The sequence below is a fragment of the Muntiacus reevesi genome, chromosome X (assembly GCF_963930625.1).
Source record: "Muntiacus reevesi chromosome X, mMunRee1.1, whole genome shotgun sequence".
Classification (NCBI taxonomy): Eukaryota; Metazoa; Chordata; class Mammalia; order Artiodactyla; family Cervidae; genus Muntiacus; species Muntiacus reevesi.
The window spans coordinates 28,180,683-28,206,652 of NC_089271.1; the positions used below are offsets into that span (position 1 = coordinate 28,180,683).

At 37.8% G+C, this 25,970-nt stretch overlaps 1 protein-coding gene and 1 non-coding gene across 2 annotated transcripts in view; one reads left to right on the forward strand and one right to left on the reverse strand.

Annotated features, from left to right (window-relative positions):
* Positions 1-25,970, forward strand: part of IL1RAPL1 (interleukin 1 receptor accessory protein like 1) — a 757,712-nt gene that overhangs the window by 600,113 nt on the left and 131,629 nt on the right. The window lies entirely within an intron of this gene.
* On the reverse strand, positions 7,901-8,023 carry LOC136154976 (small nucleolar RNA SNORA26). Its single transcript, XR_010660670.1, has one exon. It is a non-coding gene; the product is annotated as a small nucleolar RNA SNORA26 (small nucleolar RNA).

The window sequence follows — 25,970 nt, forward strand, 5'->3', positions numbered from 1 at the left end:
GAAATGAGAGTCACTGTGGCTAACTTGCTATGATCAGCATGTGTTTTCTGAAGCATAGGTTGACAAAAAAGTAAAGGACAATGAGATTGCCTATCTTTTAGCCTGAAGCTCAAATAATTAATATAATTCTTTAGTGAGCAGATACTATAGCTTGGCTCACTCAACAGTCTTTCTATCCCCTTTTCCTGTTCTTTAGTGATTGTAAAGTACTGTCCTTGATTTCACAGCCTCTCAAACAGCTTGGGTTGGCCATGAGCAGAGTTATGACCAATGAAGTTTAAGATGTCAAGGGAACAGGCTGTCTTTCCAGGAAATAAATGTTGCATTTGGGTATGGTGTTCATAAGTTCAGTGTCTGCCTTGAAACCAGGGAAATAAAAGTCACGTATTAAAGATGGTGGAATAAGAAGGCCACTAGGATCTCAATGGCATCCCTGAGCTGCTCGATGATGAGCAGCCCTGAACTATCTACCCTCAAACCGTGGGTTATGTGAGGAGATACCAGTCACAGTAGTAGCTGAAAGTGATAGTAAAAAATATAGATTATCCACGTCATTTCTATACATGTATTCATATTTTATCTCACTGAATTTAGCCTCTTGTTGTTTCCCAAAGGCCAAATTAGAGAAATTCCTTAAATAGCCTGTATCACAAATACCTTAACTAGTATAAACCCAGGAAACCAACAAATCATGCTCTTGGTGCCTAAACAGAAATGGTGACCATTTATATGAATAAAACTTTGCAGGCACAACTGCCACGTGAACCACCACAAGCTTCACAAATCAGCAGTCCAGTTTGAGCCCACATGTCAGGCTTACTGAAACACTGACTGCAACTTAAGTGAGCAAACAACAGTTAATTATATTTTATCATGTAAACTGATCCTGAGACAGGTCTTAAAACATTAACATGCATGAACGGGGTTGTATGACATCAAGGAAATTAAGATTTATTTAATGATACTTTGTTTAACAATAATATTTGAACTCCATAACAGTCAAATAGTAAGCAGACGGTCTTTTTTTACTTGGTTAAAAGCACATTGCTTAGAAAACAAAACTTTTGATTACATGCAACCAGATGATAAAAGATGTTAGCTGGAGGGAAATTTGTTCTCTACCAATACATTAAAAAGTACCTTTAAAATACACCATTGGAGAAACTATTTTTAGTTTAGTATTACAAACTCCTCAACTACTTTTATACCACAGTTTCATTCCATTTGCTTCTCAACTCTTCCTACTGAGTCTTCTGCAGTCTGTTGAGGGTTTCCATTACCTTTGAAAAACAAAACCAACAATCATTTTTCAAAAGACATTAATGTTGTCAGTATATAATTATTGCTGATATTAAGCATTCAATATATTACTGAATGTAATGCACACACAGACTACCTACTCATTGGGATAAAGTAACATTCCCCCAAGAAAGACTTTAGAAAAGTTCTCCAGTATAAATGTGATCTTAGGTAAAGTTGGGACAAAGAGGTCCCTGTGAGATATTTTACCAAAATAGTTCCGTTAAAGGTAAGATTCTGCTATATTTGGAATCTGATTTCCATCAAGATAGCTCATAATTGTCTAATTTCCTACAGGTAAAAGAGAAATGGAAGGATGAATCTAGATAAACACGAAGGGGCTTTTGTCCATGCTCATTTATAAAGTTGGGCTTCCTTAGTGGCTCAGACAGTGACAAATTCAGTTGCCAATGTAGGAGACCCGGGTTTGTTCTCTGGGTCCGGAAGATCCTCTGGAGAAGGGAATGACAACCCACTCCAGTATTCTTACCTGAGAAATCCCATGGACAGAGGAGCCTGGCGGCTACAGTCCATGGGGTTATAAAAGAGTCGGACATGACTGAAACGAGTAAACAACAAACAAATTCATAATGTTAAAAGTATTAATATAAACTGCTTCATGGTACATGGATAGTTTATTCTCCTCAGGAATACCAGCCATTGACATCGTATATCACAAGAGAAAGATGAAGTGTTCAGGATTCAATAATATACTGGGGAATTTGTCACTAATAGATGTGTGTAAAATTCAAAGACAGTGACTTTAAAATGTTTATATTACTATTTTTAGCAGTGTAATCCTTTCTTGAAACCAGAGCTACAGAGAAGCCTGTGCAGAATACAGATGAAAACAGAGCTTATGGTAAAGCAGAGTTGGCATTTAAAGTCTGGCCTTCTTAGCTCACACATCCCCTGAGCAGGCTCCTGAGGCACCTCTGGAGAAGTATTAGAATCCATCATAAGGTCCCTAAGACATTTGAGACACTAATGTTTTGTCTTCTATCCCTAATCATTGTACCTATTTTAGCTTCCCTGTGGGGATGATTTACGTGGCCAAGAATTGGGCAGAAGGATCCCTCTCCTGGGAAATAGGAAGAGTCCTGAGTTCTAAACTGCACTTCCTATTGTCTCTCTAGTCCTCTTAAGATATTTGATTAGTGGTATACAGGGGGTGTCTTAGGGTTCTTTGGTATTTCCTAATTGGAAGTCCCAACTCACACTTACTGTTTTCATAGCTGTATAAAGTTGATACTGCTATCAGATGACTACACAATAGAGATCTTTTTAAAAATATTGGTTTACTTATTTGGAAGTGCCAGATCTTAGTTCAGACCTGCAAACTCTTAGTTGCAGCATGTGGCATCTAGTTCCCTGACCAGGGATTGAACCCGGCCCCCTGCGTTGGGGGCATGGAGTCTTAGCCACTGGTCCACAAGCGAAGCCCCCCCAAAATAGAAATCTTTTTCGCTTCTTTTTTCCCGTTTACTTTTTCTCATGTATCAAATAGCATTGGATACTCTCTTAGTCAGTGTACGTTGTACACATACATGTGTGTTTCCTGACTTGAAGTTTAAAACCCTCCAGTTAGCTTTGGGCCAATTCTGAGAAGTCCACAGAGCTTATATTAATATTGCTTTAAAACCTTGCTGTTGAAATCTATAAAAACAGAGTGAACTTTAGAAATGGAGTGACTATGCTATTTTGTTCTGTTGCACTAAGCCCTTTAAGCAGAGAGACTAGCCTCTGTGGGAAACATAAGGAACCACATGAGATATGCCTTTACTTCAGATTGGATACACATTTTCATTTTTCCTAATTAACACTTGGGCTTCTCTTGGATACATTAGGTTTTTTGTACCATACCAACAGTATACATGTAAACTCTCATGTATTGGGGTGTATTCAGTTAGAGTTAGGTGGCAAACTTAATGCAGTTGTGAGGAGAGAGAACTTGACATGGCTGCAAGGGGGAGTGGGGATCTGCCTAACTTGACCTGTGACTTTTAATAAAGGGACACAACCAAACAAAGAATGCTCAGCAGAGAGCTGGGAAAATAAATGTCTTGACTCCATTCTGTCCCACTCTTCTGCTGGCGCTTCCCATTGGTCATACCCAAACTAAAGCTGAAGTCATCTTCTAGCAGGTAAAGAAAGGTAAAGAAAGGCAGGTAAAGAAAGTTGGAAAAGTAGAGTAGTAAATGGGGGTGGGGTGGGGGAGGGAAAAACTAGCATTCTTGTAAATGCCTTTCCTGTCTAAACCTTCTTATCTGGAATGTGTGTGTGTGTGTGTGTGTGCAGGCTCAGTCGTGTCCAACTCTTTGCGACCCCATTGACTGTAGTCTGCCAGGTTCCTCTGTCCATGGGATTCTCCAGGAAAGAAAACTGGAGTGGTTTGCCATTTCCTCCCCCGGGGGATCTTCCCAACCCAGGGATCAAACCGGTGTTTCCTGTGTCTCCTGCTTTGGCAGGTGGATTCTTTATCACAGAGCCATCTGAGCTTCCCTAATATTAATAACAAAATCTATTATTTAGCTCAAATTTGCCATATTCCAGTTTCTATAGTAAACATTCTGTAGGCACTATTTAAAATCTAAGTACTATTTTTCTTCTCATTTTACCTACAAAGAGTGTATAAATTACAGAGTTTATTTTTCAAGAACTTAAATGCAAGTAAATATGAGTCAGGTCTTGAACCTAAGTAGGACTCTAAAACTCATGCTTTTCATTAACTTTTATGTAGTCTCTGATTGGTACCCCAGTTGCATTCTCAGTCAGCTGAGAATGGTTTTCTCAGCTGGTTTTCTCTGTTGGAATTCTTGAATTCTTAGACTGCATTGGACAATCCCTTCCTTTATTTTTTTATTTTTTATAAAGTTTTATTGAAGTATAGTTGATGAACCATCTCTTTAACATATAAGGTTGAAACTATAGAGTTCCATATTGTCACTTAACTGTAACAACATTAATGAGAAAACCATAAAGCTTTTCTCTTTTGTAGGAGGATGATATAACATACAGAAGTTTGGGGAGAAGACTAAAGAAACCCAGTAGTATCCACAGATCTAAGCACTTAGCAGTTAAAACGATGAATGGGTGACCTTCTAGAAATTGAAAAAATCCTTACCTCTTATTCGTGCAGGCAAATAGTAATGTAACCAACCTGATATTGCCCCATTAGTAATCAATTATTTCTCTCTGAGTCAGGTATCATAGAGAATGGATTTCAAAGTCACATCCTTGCTTAGAACATTACTTTATTTTCCCTAGGTTACTTACAAAACACCACTTATTTATGACAAATTTTGATCATGACACAACCCACGTCATTAGCATGGCATTTAAGAGTCTAGTTTCAAGCTGTTTCTATTCAAATGGCTAGGACTAGAGCTATATAGAAAATTAATTTAACTTTTTAATATGTGAAACTATTTTCTGCAACAATAATGGCTTTCTTTTCAAAAGGGAAAGTTTTGTTATCTGAAGACACTCATTTTTCTGAACTAGAACAGACATAATCCTATACATTAGACATTTTATTGTTAGCACTCTAGCTTTCTATTAAATTAGACTGAAAGATAGGTTGACTCTCAACGGGACTTCATTTTCTGGTGAGAGCAAGTTGACATTGATCTGAATTATCTTGTATGCTTGTTGAATATGCCATCCAAGCTTCCAGCAATGTGTGTGTGTGTAACATATAAGTATCAGAGTGAAGGGAAATTTGCCTTAGTTATCTTCCAAATCCTAGCTCACAATTATTCATATAGAAGCCAAAAAATGAAATCTAAGATTTCAGTTTTCTTATATTTATTATTCTTATTTTTAGCATCATTTAGAATAACAATCTGGATACTTACTTTCATGTCTTACTTATTAGTTTGTTTGAAATCATGTGAACATGACTGTCAAGAAAATGCATTTAATTATTACTGCCTCTAAATAAATTCAGATTAAAACACATATGGTCAGTATTTGTAGAAAATTATTGCATGTAGCAAGCATGTAAATATTGTAATGTTAAAGAACTAGTAGGTTTATCATGTGTAAATCAAAGAAGATCAAGAAATTATTGACAGTAGAGAAATGTATATATCTGTAATTTATATAAAAGACTTGAAATTTTTCAAACTTCTTTTGTGTTCATGTTTAAAATATATTTTTTTTTCTTTTTATGTCTGCATAGTATCATTTAGATATTCTGAAGGTTAATCTGGTAAAAATCTTCTTCCTGAATAGAATTTCCTGTTAATTTATTGTGTTATAAATCAGAACTTACATTATTGAAAATGAGATGGATTACTCATTATTTATTCCACATATATTTTTTCAGGACAAACAATGTGCCTGACATTGTACTGGATGGTGGGAAGACAAAAATTAGATTTTATTCAACTTGGCAGCTTCCATAGTGTCTAAAACATTGTTTTAGGAGCTACTGGTGTTCTGTAAATATTTGTTGAAAGAATGAAGACAAGGTACTTGACTCTGGGGAATTACACACGCAGATAATGACAATGTTGTACTACAGGAGAAGGATAGTTCTGATACTTACAGAGCTCAGAACTTCTGGAGAAGGAATGGGAAGTTTCCATGAAGGGGAGATATTATGACTTGACATTTAAAAGATGGGTAGGAATTTGCTATGTGGATATGGTAATAAGAGATAGTGTGGTCAAAGGCACAGCTTTGGAAATAATTAAGTATGCATTTTTAATATTTATTTATTTGCTGCACTGGGCCTTAGTGCAGCATGTGGGATCTGGTTCCCTGACCAGGGGTGGAATCCGGGCTCCCTGCATTGGGAGTATGGAGTCTTAGCCACTGGACCAACAGGGAAATGCTTAAGTGAGCATTTTTGAAAAAAGAAGTACAGACAAGTTTGGCTGGACAAAGTCCCATGATAAAGGGAACAAACTTGGAAAGGTTGTTGATGTTTTCAGATGCAAGCTGAGAAGGTTGAACTTCATTTGGGAGTCACTGGAGGCTTTTGAGCATAAGCGTGGTAAAATTGAACAAGCTTTCATGAAGATGAATCTAGCTGCAGTGTACAGGATGAGTTGTCGCAACAGGAGATGAAAATGGGGAAATCCACTATGAGATGAATGCCATTGTTTAGGTGGAAAGTAATAATAGCCTGAGTGACCAAACAGTGGTCCGATATTTGAGACCAATTTTGTTTCTCCAAAGTGCTTCAGACTGTTTCGAAGAGATTTCAAGAAGTTTCAAGTGTGAAGCAACCTGTGCTACTCTAAAATAGAAACATACTGTGTAAAACTACTCCATTTACTCACTTCTTTAGGATATCAGGCATTCTAAAATGTGCAAAACACTGGAACACAGTTATAGATCTGAACTTTTTGAGAGTCTCCATTGGAGACTATCTTAGATCCTCACCAAGCATCTATTTAAACTTCTCAATACAATTTAATGAACCATATTACATTGATTACTATAATATATGAGATTAGAATAAACTAATCAGAAGGTGGCTATAAGCTATCAAGAAGCATAGACCATTCTGTGTAGGCAGAGAAACACCTGAATAAATTCTGATGCTATTGGTGTTCAGTTTCAGTTCAGTTCAGTTCAATTCAGTCTCCTTCCCTGGTGGCTCAGATAGTAAAGCATCTGCGTACGATGTGGGAGAACAGGGTTCAATCCCTGGGTCGGGAAGATCTCCTGAAAAAGGAAATGACGACCCACTCCAATATTCTTGTCTGAAAAATCCCATGGACGAAGAAGCCTAGTAGGCTACAGTCCATGGTGTCGCAAAGAGTCGGACACGACTGAGCCACTTCACTTCACTTCAGTTCACTTCAGTCTCTCAGTCGTGTCCGACTTTTTGTGACCCCATGGACTGCAGCATGCCAGGCCTCCCTGTTCATCACCAACTCCTTAAGCTTGTTTAAACTCATGTCCATCGAGTCAGTGATGCCATCCAACCATCTCATCCTCTGTCGTCCCCATCTCCTCACACCTTCAATCTTTCCCAGCATCAGGGTCTTTTCAAATGAGTCAGTTCTTCGCATCAGTGGCCAAAGTATTGGAGTTTCAGCTTTAGCATCAGTCCTTCCAATGAACACTCAGGACTCATTTCCTTTAGGATGGACTGGTTGTATCTTCTTGCAGTCCAAGGGACTCTCAAAAGTCTTTTCCAGCACCACAGTTCAAAAGCATCAATTCTTCTGTGCTCAGTTTTCTTTATAGTCCAACTCTCACATGCATACATGACTATGGAGAAACCATAGCTTTCACTAGATGGATCTTTGTTGGCAAAGTAAGGTCTCTGCTTTTTAATATGCTGTCTAGGTTGGTCATAGCTTTTCTTCCAAGAAGCAAGCGTCTTTTAATTTCATGGCTAGAGCCCGAAAAAAATAAAGTCTCTCACTGTTTCCATTGTTTCCCTATCTATTTGCCATGAAGTGATGGGACCGGATGCCATGATCTTAGTTTTCTGAATGTTGAATTTTAAGCCAACTTTTTCACTCTCCTTTTTCACTTTTTTTTTTTTTTTCAAACCGAAAGTCAAGTTTAAATTTAATGACTTTGGTATTAACTATACACATACTAGTAAGTGCTAAGACTTAAAATCTTCCGGTTCAGTTGTGACTCCAGACAGGATCCAGAGAGGAGTTCTAAAAATCTCTTTTCTGGGTTTTATGGAGACTTCCTTTACCCTCCTGTGTTAGCCTCTTAAGGCACTGCATCAGCCTTAAAAGGGCATTGGAAAGGGCGTCCTTTTTCACTTTCATCAAGAGGCTCTTTAGTTCTTCTTTGCTTTCTGCCATAAAGGTGGGTTCATCTGTGTATCTGAGGTTGTTGATATTTTTCCCAGCTATCTTGATTCCAGCTTGTATTAGTGTGCTTTGGTAAATAATATTCAGAGTGATACTAGTTATCACAGAGTACTTAAAATGTTTATCACAAGTTCTTTTTAAGAAAGCTAGAATATTCTCTTTGAGGAAACTGAAGTTGTATATCTTGTTTTCACTTCATAACCAAAATACACAAAAATAAACTCAAAATGGATTAAAGATCTAAATGTAAGACCAGAAACTATAAAACTCCTAGAGGAGAACATAGGCAAAACACTCTCCGACATAAATCTCAGCAGGGTCCTCTATGACCCACCTCCCAGAATATTGGAAATAAAAGCAAAACTAAACAAATGGGATCTAATGAAACTTAAAAGCTTCTGCACTACAAAGGAAACTATAAGTAAGGTGAAAAGACAGCCCTCAGATTGGGAGAAAATAATAACAAATGAGGAAACAGACAAAGGATTAATCTCAAAAATATACAAGCAACTCCTGAAGCTCAATTCCAGAAAAATAAATGACCCAATCAAAAAATGGGCCAAAGAACTAAATAGACATTTCTCCAAAGAAGACATACAGATGGCTAACAAACACATGAAAAGATGCTCAACATCACTCATCATTAGAGAAATGCAAATCAAAACCACAATGAGGTACCATTACACGCCAGTCGGGATGGCTGCTATCCAAAAGTCTACAAGCAATAAATGCTGGAGAGGGTGTGGAGAAAAGGGAACCCTCTTACACTGTTGGTGGGAATGCAAACTAGTACAGCCACTATGGAAAACAGTGTGGAGATTCCTTAAAAAACTGGAAATAGAACTGCCATATGACCCAGCAATACCACTTCTGGGCATACACACCGAGGAAACCAGATCTGAAAGAGACACGTGCACCCCAATGTTCATCGCAGCACTGTTTATAATAGCCAGGACATGGAAGCAACCTAGATGCCCATCAGCAGATGAATGGATAAGGAAGCTGTGGTACATATACACCATGGAATATTACTCAGCCATTAAAAAGAATGCATTTGAATCAGTTCTAATGAGATGGACGAAACTGGAGCCCATTATACAGAGTGAAGTAAGCCAGAAAGATAAAGAACATTACAGCATACTAACACATATATACGGAATTTAGAAAGATGGTAATGATAACCCTATATGCAAAACAGAAAAAGAGACACAGATGTACAGAACAGCCTTTTGAACTCTGTGGGACAAGGTGAGGGTGGGATGTTTCAAAAGAACAGCATGTATATTATTTATGGTGAAACAGATCACCAGCCCAGGTGGGATGCATGAGACAAATGCTCAGGCCTGGTGCACTGGGAGGACCCAGAGGAATCGGGTGGAGAGGGAGGTGGGAGGGGGGATCGGGATGGGGAATACATGTAACTCTATGGTTGATTCGTGTCAATGTATGACAAAACCCACTGAAATGTTGTGAAGTAATTGACCTCCAACTAATAAAATAAAATTTAAAAAAAAAAAAAAAAAACAACCAATGTCTTGAAGAGCGAAAATTGAAGTTGGAGAGGCAAATAAGACTGTCTATAAAATCACCACTTTTTAAAAGGTCTGAGTCTTAAAAACACATTCCAGCCTCCTGGAAAACATATTTCCAACATAGAACTTAAAATAAAATAATGATGGATGTTGAGGTGTCGTGACTCCATATTCATGGAAACATTGTTTCTCCATGCAAATGCCTTAATGTATCATTTGAATTTAAAAATTAAGGAATTTTATTTCATTCACCGTCATTTAAGTTCTCTTATTTGATTTTTTTTTCCCCTCTGAAGAACAGCTGCTCTAAAGTAGTCAATATTTCTCCCATGGTGATAGCTGCATGCATGCATGCTAAGTCACTTCAGTTGTGTCCAACTTTTTGTGACTCTATGGCCCATAGCCTGCCAGGCTCCTCTGTCCGTAGGACTCTTCAGGCAAGAATATTGGAGTGGGTTGCCATGCCCTTCTCCAGGGGATCTTCCCGACTCAGGGATCGAACCCAGGTCTCTTAAGTCTCCTGTATTAGTTGGCGGAGGTTCTTTAACACTAGTGCTACCTAGTCCTACTCAAAATTTTGATATTGGTAAAATTTGTTGTGCAAGGGTGTGTGAGTGTGTGTATGTACTCAGCCTTCCTTCTTTTTCTCACTTCCGCAGATAATCAATATCCTTATGACTTTCATCAGGTCTCAAACCTTAAAATACATACGTATCACCAGAAGCAATTCTGAAAAATATGTATTCCTGGTCCTACACTCCCTGGAGATTCAGATTCCGTAGTGTGGGAAACCTGAGACTCTGCATTTTTAAAACTGCAGCTCTGTTTATTTATTTATTTATTTATTTATTTATTACCGTGTTGGATGCTGCGTGGGCTTTTCTCTACTTGCGGCGAGTAGCAGCTACTCTCTAGTTGCGGTGTGCAGGCATCTCATTGTGGTGCCATCTCTTGTTGCGGAGCACCGTCTATGGAGATCACAGGCTTCAGTAGTTGAGGCTCCTGGCTGTAGAGCTCAGGCTCAATAGTTGTGGTGGCTTAGTTGCTCCATGGCATGTGGGATCTTCCCAGATCAAGGATAGAACCTGTGTCTCCTGCATTGACAAGTGGATTCTTTACCACTAAACCACCAGGGAAGCCTGGGGATGCTACATTTTGATCAGCCCCTCTAGGTAATTCTGAGGCAGGGGTAACTTAAGTTTTCTGTAAGTGGCTACAACTTAAGCCCTCTGTCTCTTTTCTTTTGTTGGGTGTCATGGTCCTGATTTTCAATAGCTACTATCAATTGCTTAGGGCTTCCCTGGTGGTTCAGTGGTAGAGAACCTGCCTGCTAATGCAGGAGACCCCAGTTCAATCCCTGGGTTGGGAAGCTCCCCTGGAGAAGAAAATTGCAACCCACTCCAGTATTCTTGCCTGGAGAATCCCATGGACAGAGGAGCCTGGTGGGCTACAGTCCATGGGATTGCAAGAGTCGGAGACAACTGGATGACTAAGCACATCAGTTATTTAATTCATTTAATGAGTAAAGTCAAGCAGTGTAGATAGCCAGGAAATCTCTACGGAGTCAGAAAAATGATGTTCCCATATAGAGTCCAATCAGTATTAGCATCACCCCACCTTGAGAACTGCAGTTTTACACTGTCAATCCCTAGATGTTTTATAGCAAGTTAAATGATCTGATTTATACTAGGTGCTGAGATGTTTCCAAAAGCAGATCACTTCCAAGGGTAGTTCCTTTTATGCATTTAATTACATTTGGGTTCCAATCCAATTCAAAACCATGTCTACAAAGGTTGGCATTTAGTCAGCCAAACACTTGAACGCTTCTTTGTTCCTAAGAAAGAAAGTACAAGACTAATTTCTGTTCAGGTAATTGCAGGTGCAGGTTATGTTTGCGGTCTTGAAAAAGGAAGTGTCTCAGTGAAGTAAAATTAAATGAGAGGGTTAAGCACATGACCTGGAAAGGATATTTGAATTAGTTGTGATTTTCTGTCCTGGTTTAGAATTCATCTTTCCTTTGAGGTGGGATTACATTACCAGTTGTGTCCTCTTAACAGAAGCAAGTTGGGTACTGGAGGAAGACAAAACATAGAAAAAACTAGCCAATTACAGTTGGCTTTTAAAGATCTATACAATAAAGGTATAAATAAAACACATTATGAAAAAAATAATGGAATGCTTTCCCATCCACTAAAGACAATGACACTCCATCTTTAGGTCTCCTTTTAAACAGTTTGCTTTAGAATCAACTTTCTCAGCTTCAATTTCAGCTGTCGTTTTGTTGTCAGAAAATATATCCAAATTATTCAATCTGATAAAGAAGTGTCTCTGGGGAATATCAGCATTACTAAGACAGGTAACTGGAGACCCTCTTGCCTTCAGTGTGGAGACCATGAGCACCTTTGTCCTTCTAACAAGCTCCCAGAAGGTACTGATGCTGCTTGTCCATGGGCCACGCTTGGAGAAGCACAGATTTAACATGTACTGCATACTCCTAGTAAATATAGTATGCAGTGCATAATTAATTTTTCGCTATATGCATAGTCATTGAGCTGTACTTCAGATATTGAATATGGAGGAAGAATTTATTCTGCAAGATTTTACTGAGAACCTACTGTATACCAGGTACTATTCTAGGCATTGGGAAATACGTCTCTTCATAATAGACAAAAGTGGTGCTTATGCTCAAGTGGGAGAAGATAGACAATAATAAGTAAGCATGTAACATATCAGGGGATGATATATGCTATTAACAAAAGTGAGAGAGAGTGTGAGGCTAGAGAGGGAGCAGTAGGCGAGAATAAAGTGACCATCGAAGGTCTCTCTGAAGAGGTAATATTTGACTAAGGATTTGCAAGCAGTGAGAGAGCAGGAAATGCAAACCTGATGCACGTTATGGTCAGAACCTGAAGTCAAGCCAGGCAGAGTTCAAATCCCTAGTCTGTAAAATGGGGGATAATAGCAACTCTCCCCATAGTATCATTATGAAAATTATTTATTTTTTTTAATTTATTGAAGTGCAGTTGCTTTACAATGTTGTGTTAATTTCTACTGTTCTGCAAAGTAAATCAGCTGTATTTATACATATATCCCCTTTTTTGGATTTCCTTCCCATTTAGGTCCCCACAGAACACTGGGTAGAGTTCCCTTTGCTACACAGTAGATACTAATTAGTTATCTATTTTATATATACCGCTATAATAACACAGTATATTAAAGTCATTCAAATAGTGCATAGTGTACAGTATTATATGTGAGGTAGATTCACTATGAGGATAATGAAGCTAAAAGTTCAGTCCCCTCACTCACATGTACCTCTTCTGAGGCCCTCTATTGAATTTTGTATATGAAATGTCATATTCTTTCTTTAAAAAAAAAAATACCCTAAATTGTATGAGCCCCAGACCTTACGTAACCTGAACCTAGCCCTGATCTTAGCTACCATTTGTCAATCTCTGGGATAAATGATTCCAGACATAGGCAACAAGATGTGCAAAGGCCCAGAGGCCAGAAGAAGACATTGTAACTAGAGGAAAGTCCGTGAGAGACAAAGAGAGTGAGTGCAGAGGTGAGTCACAGGTAACCGGGGTAGATCATGGGCTGAGGGATATGGGAAGACACTGGAGGTTTTGAGAATAGGGGAGATATGAATTGATTCATCTTTTAATAGGCCACTCTGACTAATGTTTAGAAAATAGATAATTGGGTGGGATAGGATTAGAAGCTGAAGTCCCATGAAGAGGCAACAAATTAGGAAGGAGATAATGGTGTCCAAAGCTAAGATGAAAGTGGTAGGTGTTTACTGTTTCTGAATATATTTTGATAATGGAACAAACAGAATTTGCTGACAGAATGTGTATGTGAAAGAGCTGTTACTGAAGATTGGAAAGTTTGTATCTGATTGTGTGACCGAGAATCAGGATTGGACATGTATGTGAAATGGAAATCAGGTGTTTGCTGTGAGATGCCCATTTTATCTGTAAGATTAAGGCTTTTTCATTCCAGGATATATATATATATCTCCTTGATGGACATTTTTCAGAATCACTGCAATTAAATTACTTTATAGTCATATGCATGTTATAAAATTCTATCCAGAATGCACCATATAGGCTCTTTGGAGCTATAACACAGATGATTTTATGGCAAATTAATTTTTGAAATAGGATGGAAGTAGCTTTCTCCTAATAAAGGCTATACTACATATATCATTATCTGTTGACTTTTTAGGAGCATCTAAAACATTCTTTATTACTTTTCCATCTAACACAGCATTTTAAGTCCATCTTAGCAGCTTCAACACATTCTATTTTGTTTGAATTTAGTTCTTCCACCTTGCACAGGCTTTAAGTTTTTCCATGGGTATGGGATTTTTAAAGATACTTCATTGTATCTTTTAAAGATACTATGTCTGAAAGAACTAAGTTTATTTTAATTTAAGAAAATACTTAATAAACGATATGATCATTGATCCCAGAGTTCCAAGCATTAGCTGGTCTCTACACAGAGAAATATCCATTGAGTTTCTTTTCTTTTTCTTTAATTAAAAATACTAAATATGTCAAACTTGTAAAAGATAAAAAGAAGGATTTAAAGAATAGGCTTATATTTTCTCATTTCTCTTGGCCTTTATCAATTTACCCTCCATAGCACTATCATGAGTCCTTCCCTTTTATTCCCATGATATGGAAGATTTCAGTTTAAAGTATCCTATCTACCTAGATAATACTATCCATATTATTAAAAATATTTTATTCTGTTAGACACTAAGGCCCTGGGAAGAAGGTTCATGTTCATTCATCTCCAATAATCTACTGCCCGCCTCTGCGCTTGACCACTGTTCTGTGCTGTGTTTATTCACTCATTCGTGTCCGACTCTTTGCCACCCCACACCTTCTTGACCACAGTAGGTGCTAAAACTGTTACATGAATAAAATTTTTAATTATTTATATTGAGGATGCGCTCTTTGTAGCATTTTATTTTTGTCTAAAGGAGACCTCATATCCATAAGGCAGTGACTACCAAACAGCTTAAGAATGGGTGGTGTGTTAAAGGCATGTGACTTCAAATTCCAAGTCCATCCATTTTTAGTTTTATTAATTTGTCTGAACTTTATTTCTGAAATGGAATTAATAGTGTTTGTCCTACTTCACAGTGTTGTATTCAGAATTGAGTAAAATACTATATATAAAAACATGATCTAGAAACTACCAAAGATTGTATCTGGACCTATCTAATCTGCAAGAATTTTTATTGACAGTGTCTAATCCTCATTCTGAGAGTAATGTACTTTACTATAGTTTCCAAACATTGTGCATAGCAGTGGCAAAATGGACTTTCAAAAACTGCATTTTCTTTAATATAATTTACAAAGGTTCAATCATTTAACTTCAATTCCCATTACAATATAAGAGTATTTTAAGGCTAAATTAGCTGTCTTTTGAGATTCATATGTGGAAAATAATCCAGAACAGGAAGGCTTACTGAAAAAGTCCTCTGACATTTGATTTTGAATTTGACATTTCAATTCAATTATTCTGAACTTAGGGTTTGTTAAACCAGTGAATAAATTTGAGGGATAAAATATCCCTGTACCTTTGCATATCATTCATAACCTCTTACACATTAGCCAGAATTAGAAAAAGAAATAATCATCTACCCTACCTTAAACTGAAATAGAATAGTTGACACATTTAAACAATAATGATGAGAATAAGTGACACTGATAAAAGTTTCACTGAGTCATTATGAAGCCCATCATAGCTCTATTGGGTGATCATATGCAAATTTCCATATAATTCAATACGTTATCCTAATTATGGGCTTCCCAGTTGACTCAGTGGTAAAGGATCCACCTGCCAGTGCAGGAGACTCAAGAGATGTGGGTTCAATCCCTGAGTCAGGAAGATCCCCTGGAAGAGGAAATGGCAACCCACTCCAGTGTTCTTGCCTGGGAAATCCCATGGACAGAGGAGCCTGGCGGGCTGCAGTCCATGGGGTTTCAAAGAGTCAGACACAACTTAGTGACTAAACAACATCCTAATTATACTAATATTTCAAATAATATTTATTCTTTAAATATATTTTCTTTTTGTCCCATCCTTCAACAAGTATTGATTCACCTTTAACCGACTCGAAGACTCTTTGAAGAGATAGTTGAATGGGGTTGACCCAATCAATACAGATTCTAAAGAGCAGAATCTGGGAGCTCCTTATGTCCATATCTCTACTTCTCAAGTAGCAGAGAGACTAAATCATGTTCCTGGAAGTGGGCCTGAGAGCCAGGGAAGAATGGAATAAGATATAATGCTTCTAAATTAGAATTCATGAGAAAAATTAGAGACAGTGTCTCTGGAGACTGAGGACCCTGTTGCTTTTATTCACTATTGTAATTTCCATGGGTAGTACATGAAGCATAAATATTTATTGGCTTGCAAAATGCTGTTGTTCAATTGTGTTTGTACATGCTCCTGCTAAGATGTCATGTGAGCAAACCAGATGCAATGAGTAGACTAAGGAAAGGAAGAACAAACCGCTGAAAACAAAAAGGTGAATAAAGTGTGGTTCCTGCCCTCCAATTCTAGGCAGTTAATCTCCCATGGAACTCAGCTTAAAGAAGGCAGCACTTAGATATTCTGGAAGAGAAGAGTCTCAAAGGATGCATAGAAACTGGCCAGAAGACAAAAAATAAAGAAATGAAATCCCAGGAAGAAGCAAAAGGATGTGCAAAATCTTTGGGCTGTACAAAATGACAGGTTGTTTGGAAGATGTCTTACAATTTAATATGAATGTGATGACAAATGACAGGAGGAAAATAGACATGAATCAGATTATGAAGCATCTTCAGCACTGTGCAAAGGAATTTGGAGTTTGTTAAGACTAAGCCTCAAATAGTTCTAGTTTAAGTATGAGCCAAATATTTTACCCTTTTTAGAGGGAAATTTAGTTTTGTAGTAAAAGTATTAAACTGACCTAAAGGAGCATACTTTTAAGTCATGAAAGTGGAGAGCCTTTAGTTCTAAGGAAGAAAGAAAGTATATACTTTGTCAGAAGCAGTGATAAAACAGTCACCTCTCCCCTCCCTTTCCAACATTATCTACTTAAAAATCTTTCATCTCAGCATTTAGGGATATTAGGTTCCAATATATGTACCCTCTAGTTTTATTTTATAAGAGTAGTAATAACCTCATGTGTATTTCTGAGTATGATTAATATACATAAAGGATTAAATTTATGGTAGTTCACAGTTTTAGTCATTGTTCATATAGTTGTGTTTGTTTTTTTTTATCATGTTGTCAATCTGTAGAACCACTGATGACATCAGGAACCAGCATCACAACTAAGAGGGTATGTGAACCTAAAGTAGCAGAAGAAGATATAAGACATGGTCATGAGACAAAAAGAAATGATTCTGTTTCTCTTAGATTCTTTGCAAGGACTGAGAAAACATTATATTCTAGGTATATTTGGTAGGAATGATTTAATGTGTGCCATTGAGAAGAATGGGATTATAAAGGATGAAATGAAAGCCATACTCTATCTGCCTTGCAAATAAAATACCTATATTATCTCTGCACTCCAAATATCTTGCATCCTTATATAAAGGAAAACAGTTAACAAGTAATTATTTCTTTCCTACCTATCATATCCAAGTCATCAAATACAAGCCCGGTTTTCAGTTTGAAGAAAGAAGGAATAGTCCCCTACTAAACTTGAGGATGTGAATAGGCAACTAGAGGTAAAAAAGGAGAGTTGGAAAGAGAAAGCTTTATGAACATCCATGACTTTCTACTACAAAGGAAATTGAACATTTCATGCATAAAACTAAATATCTCTTGTTAGGCAGCATATGATCAAATCAAAGGAGTAGCAAATATCACCTGCCACTGACTGACTGGTAAAAGGAAAATGTGCTCATGTAGGTCAGGACTCACTTCTCAATGCCTCACAAGCTCTCCCACCCTACTCTTATTTCTTCAGCAAATACCCACTGTCACTTTTTTGGCAAGCAAGTGTGCACACATGTGTGCATACACAAGCTTACACAAGCACATTGTTACATATCACATTTCCTTCTAGATCTGTTTATTGTTTAAAATCCTGCCTGGATTCTTCCTTAATGAGTATCTGTTGGCTTTGATGTTCACTGTCGGGGATAAAGGATTTTTACAAATGTTTGATGCATGCTGCTCAAACCTGTGACATTGAACAAGATGTTATTCATTGATAAATGGTGGGGGAGAAGCTCAAAGATTAATAAATGCTGTCATGGTTGCTGATGGAATAGGATACAAAAAGAATACCCCTTATTGCCCTCTTGCTAGTTTAAAGTACAAATATAGAGAAAAAACTAATATGTATATTTAAGGTACTTGGTCTAATAAAATTCTCCTCAGATATACAGTAATCATTCTATTGGTATAGACTAAAAGAATTCAGCCCCATAAATTCTTCAAGAATTACCTTATATGATAAGATAAAAATATAAAGTTCAGAGTATATAGATGCATATATATATATGCCCACATACACACACATATATGTGATAAAATGGATGATAAATAGATATTAATGAATGATAAATAGGTAGGTAGATAGTCTTCATTCTTCCTTGCTGAATTAAAGAGGCAGAAAATGAAAACTAATTTTATTTATACAGTGGTCAGATTTTCATCATATTTAGTAAGGGGCTTGAGAAACGCTGGGCTGGAATGAAGATTGCCAGGAGAAATATCAATAACCTCAGATATGCAGATGACACCACCCTTATGGCAGAAAGTGAAGAAGAACTAAAGAGCCTCTTAATGAAAGTGAAAGAGGAGAGTGAAAAAGTTGGCTCAAAATTCAGCACTCAGAAAAACTAAGATCATGGCATCTGGTCCCATCACTTAATGGCAAATAGATGGGGAAACAGTGGAAACAGTGGCTGACTTTATTTTTTTGGGCTCCAAAATCACTGCAGATGGTGGCTGCAGCTATGAAATTAAAAGATGCTTACTCCTTGGAAGGAAAGTTATGACCAACTTAGACAGCATATTAAAAAGCAGAGACCTTACTTTGTCAACAAAGATACGTCTAGTCAAGGCTATGGTTTTTCCTTTGGCCATGTATGGATGTGAGAGTTGGACTGTGAAGAAAGCTGAGTGCCAAAGAATTGATGCTTTTGAACTGTGGTGTTGGAGAAGACTCCTGCGAGTCCCTTGGACTGCAAGGAGATCAAACCAGTCCAATCTAAAGGAGATCAGTCCTGGGTGGTCATTGGAAGGACTGATGCTGAAGCTGAAACTTTGGCCAATACTTTGTCCACCTGATGCGAAGAGCTGACTCATTTGAAAAGACCCTGATGTTGGGAAAGATTGAAGGCAGGAGGAGAAGGGGATGACAGAGTATGAGATGGTTGGATTGTATCACCAACTCAATGGACATAAGTCTGGGTAAACTCTGGGTGATGGACAGGGAGGCCTGGCGTGCTGTGGTTCATAGGGTCACAGAGTAGGACGCGACTAAGCGACTGAACTGAACTGAACTGATCTATTTTTATTTTTAGATCCTGGTTATTCTGACCCACACTTAGGTTCTCAGCTGTGGAGCTGAAGGTTGCCTAAGTAGTCTTACAGTATCACACCTTCTTATATGAATCCCCTATAGTGCATTTTCGCAGGATGTCCTCAAACACTTCCCAGAGATTTTAGGGACAATGTTCCACTCTGAACACTTTTAAATTTAGAAACTTATTTAAAATCTGCCACTGGGACAACTGTGTTTATTCTCCTTGGAGCTCACCTCAGGAATTGTACTTATTTCTGAGTTGACAAATATAAATTTTGTCAATTGAGAAAAGTCCCACTAGGAGTAGCTGGCTGGAGTATTAGGAACAATTCTAAGATATTTCTCATCAGGGAGGACCACTGTGATCTATTAGTGATGCCTGCCATGGGCAGGGTATAGGACTGGCTAGTTTTGGATTGAGCCTAATGCTTCTTCCCCACAAAATTCCCTCAAGTATGTGTCTAGAGCAGTCATTCTTTTTAAGGAATGTCTTTTACCTACATCTGAAATCTAGCTGCCTCACAATTCATGGTGCACATCCTTTCTAGCCTCCCAACAAGGTAAAACTAGTTCTATGACTGGCCTTCTAATTAGATTGGTGCAAACGTAATTGCAGCTTCAGATCATGAATTTTAAATCATTATAATTAGGCTCAAATAAATCTTTATTAATCAGACTAGGAACCATTACAATCAACACTTTTTTGCCAATAAGAAATAAGGTGGTTTATTCCTGCAGTGTAAAAATCCATGCTTTGAGATTCTGCCTCCTGCTGGCTATGGGAGCATTTTCTCTGCAAAAATTTGTTGAGACGCTTGAAGAAGTGGTAGTTGGTTGGTGAGAGGTCAGGTGAATATGGTGGGTGAGGCAAAACTTCATAGCCCAATTTGTTCAACGTTTGAAACATTTGTTATGTGACATGTGGTGGGGCATTGTAGTAGAGAAGAATTGGGCCCTGTTGACCAATGCCAGCTGCAGGCATTACAGTTTTCAGTGCATCTCATCGATTTGCTGAGCATACTTCTCAGAGGTAATGGTTTCACTGGGACTCAGAAGGCTGTAGTGGATCAGACCAGCAACAGACCACCTAACAGTGACCATGACCTTTTTTCTGGTGCAAGTTTGGCTTTTGGGAGTGCTTTGGAGCTTCTTCTCAGTCCCACCACTGAGCTGGTCATCACCAGTTGTTGCATAAAATCCACTTTTCAAGGCACATCACAATCCAATTGAGAAATTGTTCATTCTTGTCGTGTAGAATAAGAGAAGATGACACTTCAAAACGATGGCTTTTTGATTTTCAGTCAGCTCATGAGGTACCCACTTATCAAGCTTTTTCACCTTTCCAGTTGGTTTCAAATGCCAAACGACCATAGGATTGTCAACACTGAGTTCTTCAGGAGCTTCTCATGTAATTATAAGAGGACCAGCTTCAATGATCCTCTCAGTTGATCATTGTCAACTTCCCATGGCCGGCCACTACACTCCTCATGTTCAAGACTCTCATCTCCTTTGTAAAACTTCTTGAACAACCACTGCACTGTATGTTCATTAGCAGTTCCTGGGCCAAATGTGTTGTTGATGTTGCAAGTTGTCTCCACTGCTTTGCAACACATTTTTAACTTGAATAAGAAAATTGCTCTAATTTGCTTTTTGTCTAGCATCATTTCCATAGCCTCCAATACAATAAACAGCAAGTAATGTCATTAGCAAAAAAAAAAAATAATAAAGCAAGAAGTGTGCATTAAAATGATGTATGACATAACCACATTTATTTAAGAAGGTATTCCAATATCAAACAGCAAAGTTCAACAGTGTGAAACTGCAATTACTTTTGCACCAACCTAATAGTCATTCCCCTCACCCATAAAGCACAGAGCTGTTTCTGTACTTGCAGAAGTTCCCCAGGGAAACCTTTCTTTCAGGGTCACAAATGAAGCTTGAACACTTCTTAAAAATTCCTCTGAGTTCATATCTATATGCAATTCAGTGTGCTAAAAACAAAACATCATCTTGTCATTTGACTACTAAGATAGCTTACCATAACCATCAAAAATGTGCTTAAATTGCTTTTTTCTTTTTTACTCTGCTCTTAAAGGGCATTGCTGATCAGCCACATATTCTGTTTCTACCTTGAAGATTTTGTATCCTTATGTGTCTGTATGGACATAACTAAGGGTATATTGATGACTCTAGTAGTGAGTGTAAAACCACAGTTGACACGAAAACTGCTTACACGTGTTAAATCCAGCTCTGGAAATATCACAGCACAGCCCCTCACCCCTGCCCCCTGCCAAGAGGGTGGGAAACCAGCATGAATTTTTTGTTTGTATTTCTACTGGGATGATGTTCTTTTAAGAACTAGTGAGACAAGGTGGAATGTTATCACCTTTAGTTCTGCTCAAGTCTGGAGTCCAGGTGCCCTCATGTAATGGACTTCTGGAATAGCCCTGCATCAACCAATAAAAGATCAAATGACATACTTTGAATTGCAAGCCTATCAGTGCAAAATGATCCAGTTGCAAATATCCTCTGTTTATGCTGCATTACTGGTTAAGTAAAACCGTGTTGATGTTATGATGGACTTCCATTCATATTTTATTTTTGACGTACTGGTATGTTTAGGATTTTATCTTTCCATTGTATATGCTGGGTTATCTTACATCAACAACATATATAAAACTGTTCACGTTTCCTGTTGTGACAGCTGTACAAAGTCCATGTCTTCAAGCTGTATATCAAAGCGGCAAACAATAACAAAACACAGATCTGTTTTGACACTAATATGGATTTCATGCTTGTTCACAGCCCCTTGGCCAAACATTCAAAAACATTGTAGTACCCAGTAAATAACAATCCAGAAGCAAAATCCAGAGACTGTATCTATTATTTCAGATCAAAAATTTTGAGATACAAGAATGTACAATACAAGATACGGTCATTTTCTACATTTTGCACTTTATTCTGTATCCTGTTCTTAGGATTAAAGTACTTTGCTCCCCAAATTAAAAATGTGACTAAAGGTGCGATCAGAGGCTTCTTTAGAGGGTTCTCTTACATTTAAAACAAAAACATTGCTGTTTTGCCACCAGTCATCTTGATTTCTTGTCAGCTTACTATGCTAGGCACCTTTTCCTGCATTATTACAAGACCTAGGTTGTGTAAGTCTTAAGAATGACCCTATTAGGTAGATTATATTATTGCTGCATGTCACAGGTGAAAATAAAGAGGCTCAGAGGGGTTTAGTGACATGTGGGAGATTCCAAAATAGTAGCAGTATTGTCAGGATTTGAATCTGGAAAGTATGGCTCCACAACCCACAGTAACCAACATATCATACAGTCTGGTATGTACAATATAATAAACTTGAAGGGTTGAGTAAGGTACTTAAGTTTGTTGAGTCTCTACTTTATACCAAGAATTCTGACAGTCAACATCAATTATCTTAATCCTCACAACAGCCCCTGTTAGGAACCAGCATTGCTTTCTTTTGTAAGTACAACTGGAAAGATAAACCAAATAGGCAATAAAATTAAAAAAGTGAAAATGACCTTAGTCACACATCTGGTAAGGGAAAAAAGCTGGATGTAAACTCCTATCCACTTATATCTGAACGAAACAGTTCTTTCAGCTTTCACATCACCTCTATTCTAAAACGAAGTCTTACCTTAATAAAGTTGTCGACTATGTTTTCTTATCTCTTTTCTCATCTTCATTATCTTTCTATATTGAAGTCCATGAAACTGAATGAACTTGGATGAAACAGAACCTACCCCTGTGTTTAAATATCTGCAAGCCACATTGAAGTCATTTTAGAGCCACCTCATGTTAACTTTTTCTTGGAAATAGAGTGGCATTGTTAGTGTTTTGAAAGGTGGCAAATATAACTGCATATTATATCATAAGAATAGACAATTATAAAAAATATAAGATGAAGTACCTTTACACGAGCTGTAATTGCAGTTGGTAATTAAACTGAAGTGTTTCATTTTCCCAGTCAGCTCATCAGTGACACCAGAAAATAAACAATTTGAAAGTGAAATCCTTAGGGGCAGACAATTGTAATTAATTGCATTTTCCAAGGGAAAAAAAGCATTACGAAAGCCCGTTTCGGGTGACCTCTTGAGCAACATACACAGTGATTTACGCTGTGAGCAGGAGTGTGGGGTTCAGAACCAGACCTGATTTAATTTGAATATTCATGAAGTCTCCAGCATGATTTATACTTCAAATCTATCTCCATTGTCAAATTTATCGTCCCTTAGGTGCAAAAAGAAAGCCGATTTATATTCTGAATAATTCACATTGCACAATGAGACGATCAGCATGGAAAGATTTTACCATGGTGAAAATGCATAAAGTGAGGCTGCTATTCATTTGCTCCAACTTGGAATCTCCTCAAGTATCAAGAGTATTGTCTTTGAGATGCTTGGGAGCCGAAACAAAAATATTTATACGTATAAATGTAGGTCCGTATCTCATAGCCCAATTGAATTAGAATCGTAAAATTCAGGCAGTCTGGTTTCATTTGCACAGAAAGCGACATTTGGGATTTGAGCACATCTTTTTGGCCATTCAGATCACAGGGAACAAATTACTGTGACTTTAACTCTGATTTGTGCTGCTTGCTTTGAGACCTGACCTGGGCTTTCTTCAGTATAATTTCACATAATTTAATCAAGAGCTCTAGCACCTCACTTCTCTTCTGTTATTTATGTTGTGAACATGGTCTTTCAGACACAGAGAGCCATGGATACAGAGCTCAGCTCACTCAATCAGTTAGCTTTTCCCATGTAACAAAGAACCCTACAACTTAGTGGCTTAAAATAGTAGCTATTTATTTAGCTCATAATGCTGTAGGAAGGCACTTGGGGCTGGGTTCTACTAGTGGTTCTTCTGGTCTAGGCCAGACCCACCTGACCTGAGCTAAGGTTCACATAAGTGTCTGGAAGGAACTGTCAGGTTGGGTGGGGTAGGGTGGCCTAGGGAGGCTTTTGCTGGTATTGCCTATCTCTGCTCCATGTGGTCTTCTACTTTGTAGCAGGCTGACCCGAACTTTGTCAGATAGTGGTGTGGCCAGGATCCCTAGATCATTAAAGGAGGCTGAGTCCAAAAACACAGGCACTTTTCAAGTCTCTGCTGTTATCCCATTGGCCTCATGGCCAAGCCCACAGAGAGAGTGAAGATTGCTACCAAAAACTAAGTATACCGAGAGGCATGGACAGATTGGAAGCTATTACAACAGCTTGACCATGTACCGGTATAAGAAACCATGGGCTAGTTTCTTAAGCCTTCATTCCCAATTTCAGCATCATCTCATAGGGTTGCTGGCGGGATTAAAATGAACTAATATAAGTAAATGTGATGGGTAGACTGCCTGGTGCATGGAAGGTACTTAATAAAAGAAGGATGCTTGTCTCTTTAAGAAATCAGTGTAGTCTCATTTATTAGTTATACAATGCAAGTGTTTTAAATATGAGAGCAAACTGTTAGTGACATGTCATACCACTCACCTCTGTTTAGTATTTAGTTGAGGCTAGCATCTCCTTCTTCCTTGACAATCTCATGTCAATCTCTACTGAAGCTATGCATTAAATTGGAGGATAAGCTTCTGCAAAGCAGTATATTCCTGAACCTAATGTGTAGCACAGGGAACTCTTATTTAATGCTCTGTGGTGACCTAAATGGAAAGGAAATCCAAAAAGGAGAAGATGTATGTGTACAAATAGCCGATTCACTTTGCTCTGCCATAGACACTAACACAACATTGTAAAGCAACTATGCTCCAATAAAAATTAACTTAAAAAAACAAGGCTGGAAATTATTAATACTAGTGTATGATAAACTCCAAGCTTGTTATACACTGTGAATAAAGGGAAAGACTCAAAAACAAAGAAGTATATTCATAAAATAGTATGTGAATGCATGCATGGATATAAACTGTGTTTCCATAAAAACTGAACATTTATGAGCCATTTATTTAGCCTCTCTCTCTTTTATATTTTTTTGCAACCTACCAATCAGGCAAAATTAGACCAACACAATCCATGTCTTGCATTGGGAGTCATGGGGTAGAAGAGGCAGACCATAAAGTTTCCAAGTTTTCAAAGTGTTGACCATGGCCATTGAAGCTGTTAAGGCATTTTAAAGTTAGCTTGACATTGTAAGCAAATAATCAAAAGAGCCCTTAAATTGAACTCAACTTTGGCCTGATTGTCTTTAAAACCTGGCTCCGATATTAATGCACGGATGTTCATATCTTTAATTTGGAACTAGGCCACCAACACAATAGAGTAAATGAGCTTCTGTAAATTTTCAAGTGGACCCATCCTTTTTCCCATTGATCTGTGGATAATAGATCATTCTATTGGCATCACTGCAGCATTCAAATATAGTCTGCATAATTCAGAACTGATCAGTAAATGTATCACTGAAGTACCTTGACCTGAAGATCATATAAATGAAAATCATTAAAAAAAATCAAAATAATTCACTGTACTTGTCATATTTACTCTGTGAAATGCACAAGTTGTTTATTTGACCAAAATACACTTCTCACACATCTATTATTTTCTAGGTCATTGACATAGTGCAGAGCATATCAGGTTTCTTTCAGTGTGCGAAGCCATCTTATCTGTATCTCTTGGATCTTTTAGGATTGATGGAACCTTTCTGATCTTTGCTGACTTTTTAAACAAAAAGTAAAAGAGCATTTGGTCAGCGTTAGCCGAGGCAAAGAGCTGTGTTTATATACTTGACAGTGCTTTGCTATTGACTGTTTCGACAGTAGGAGAG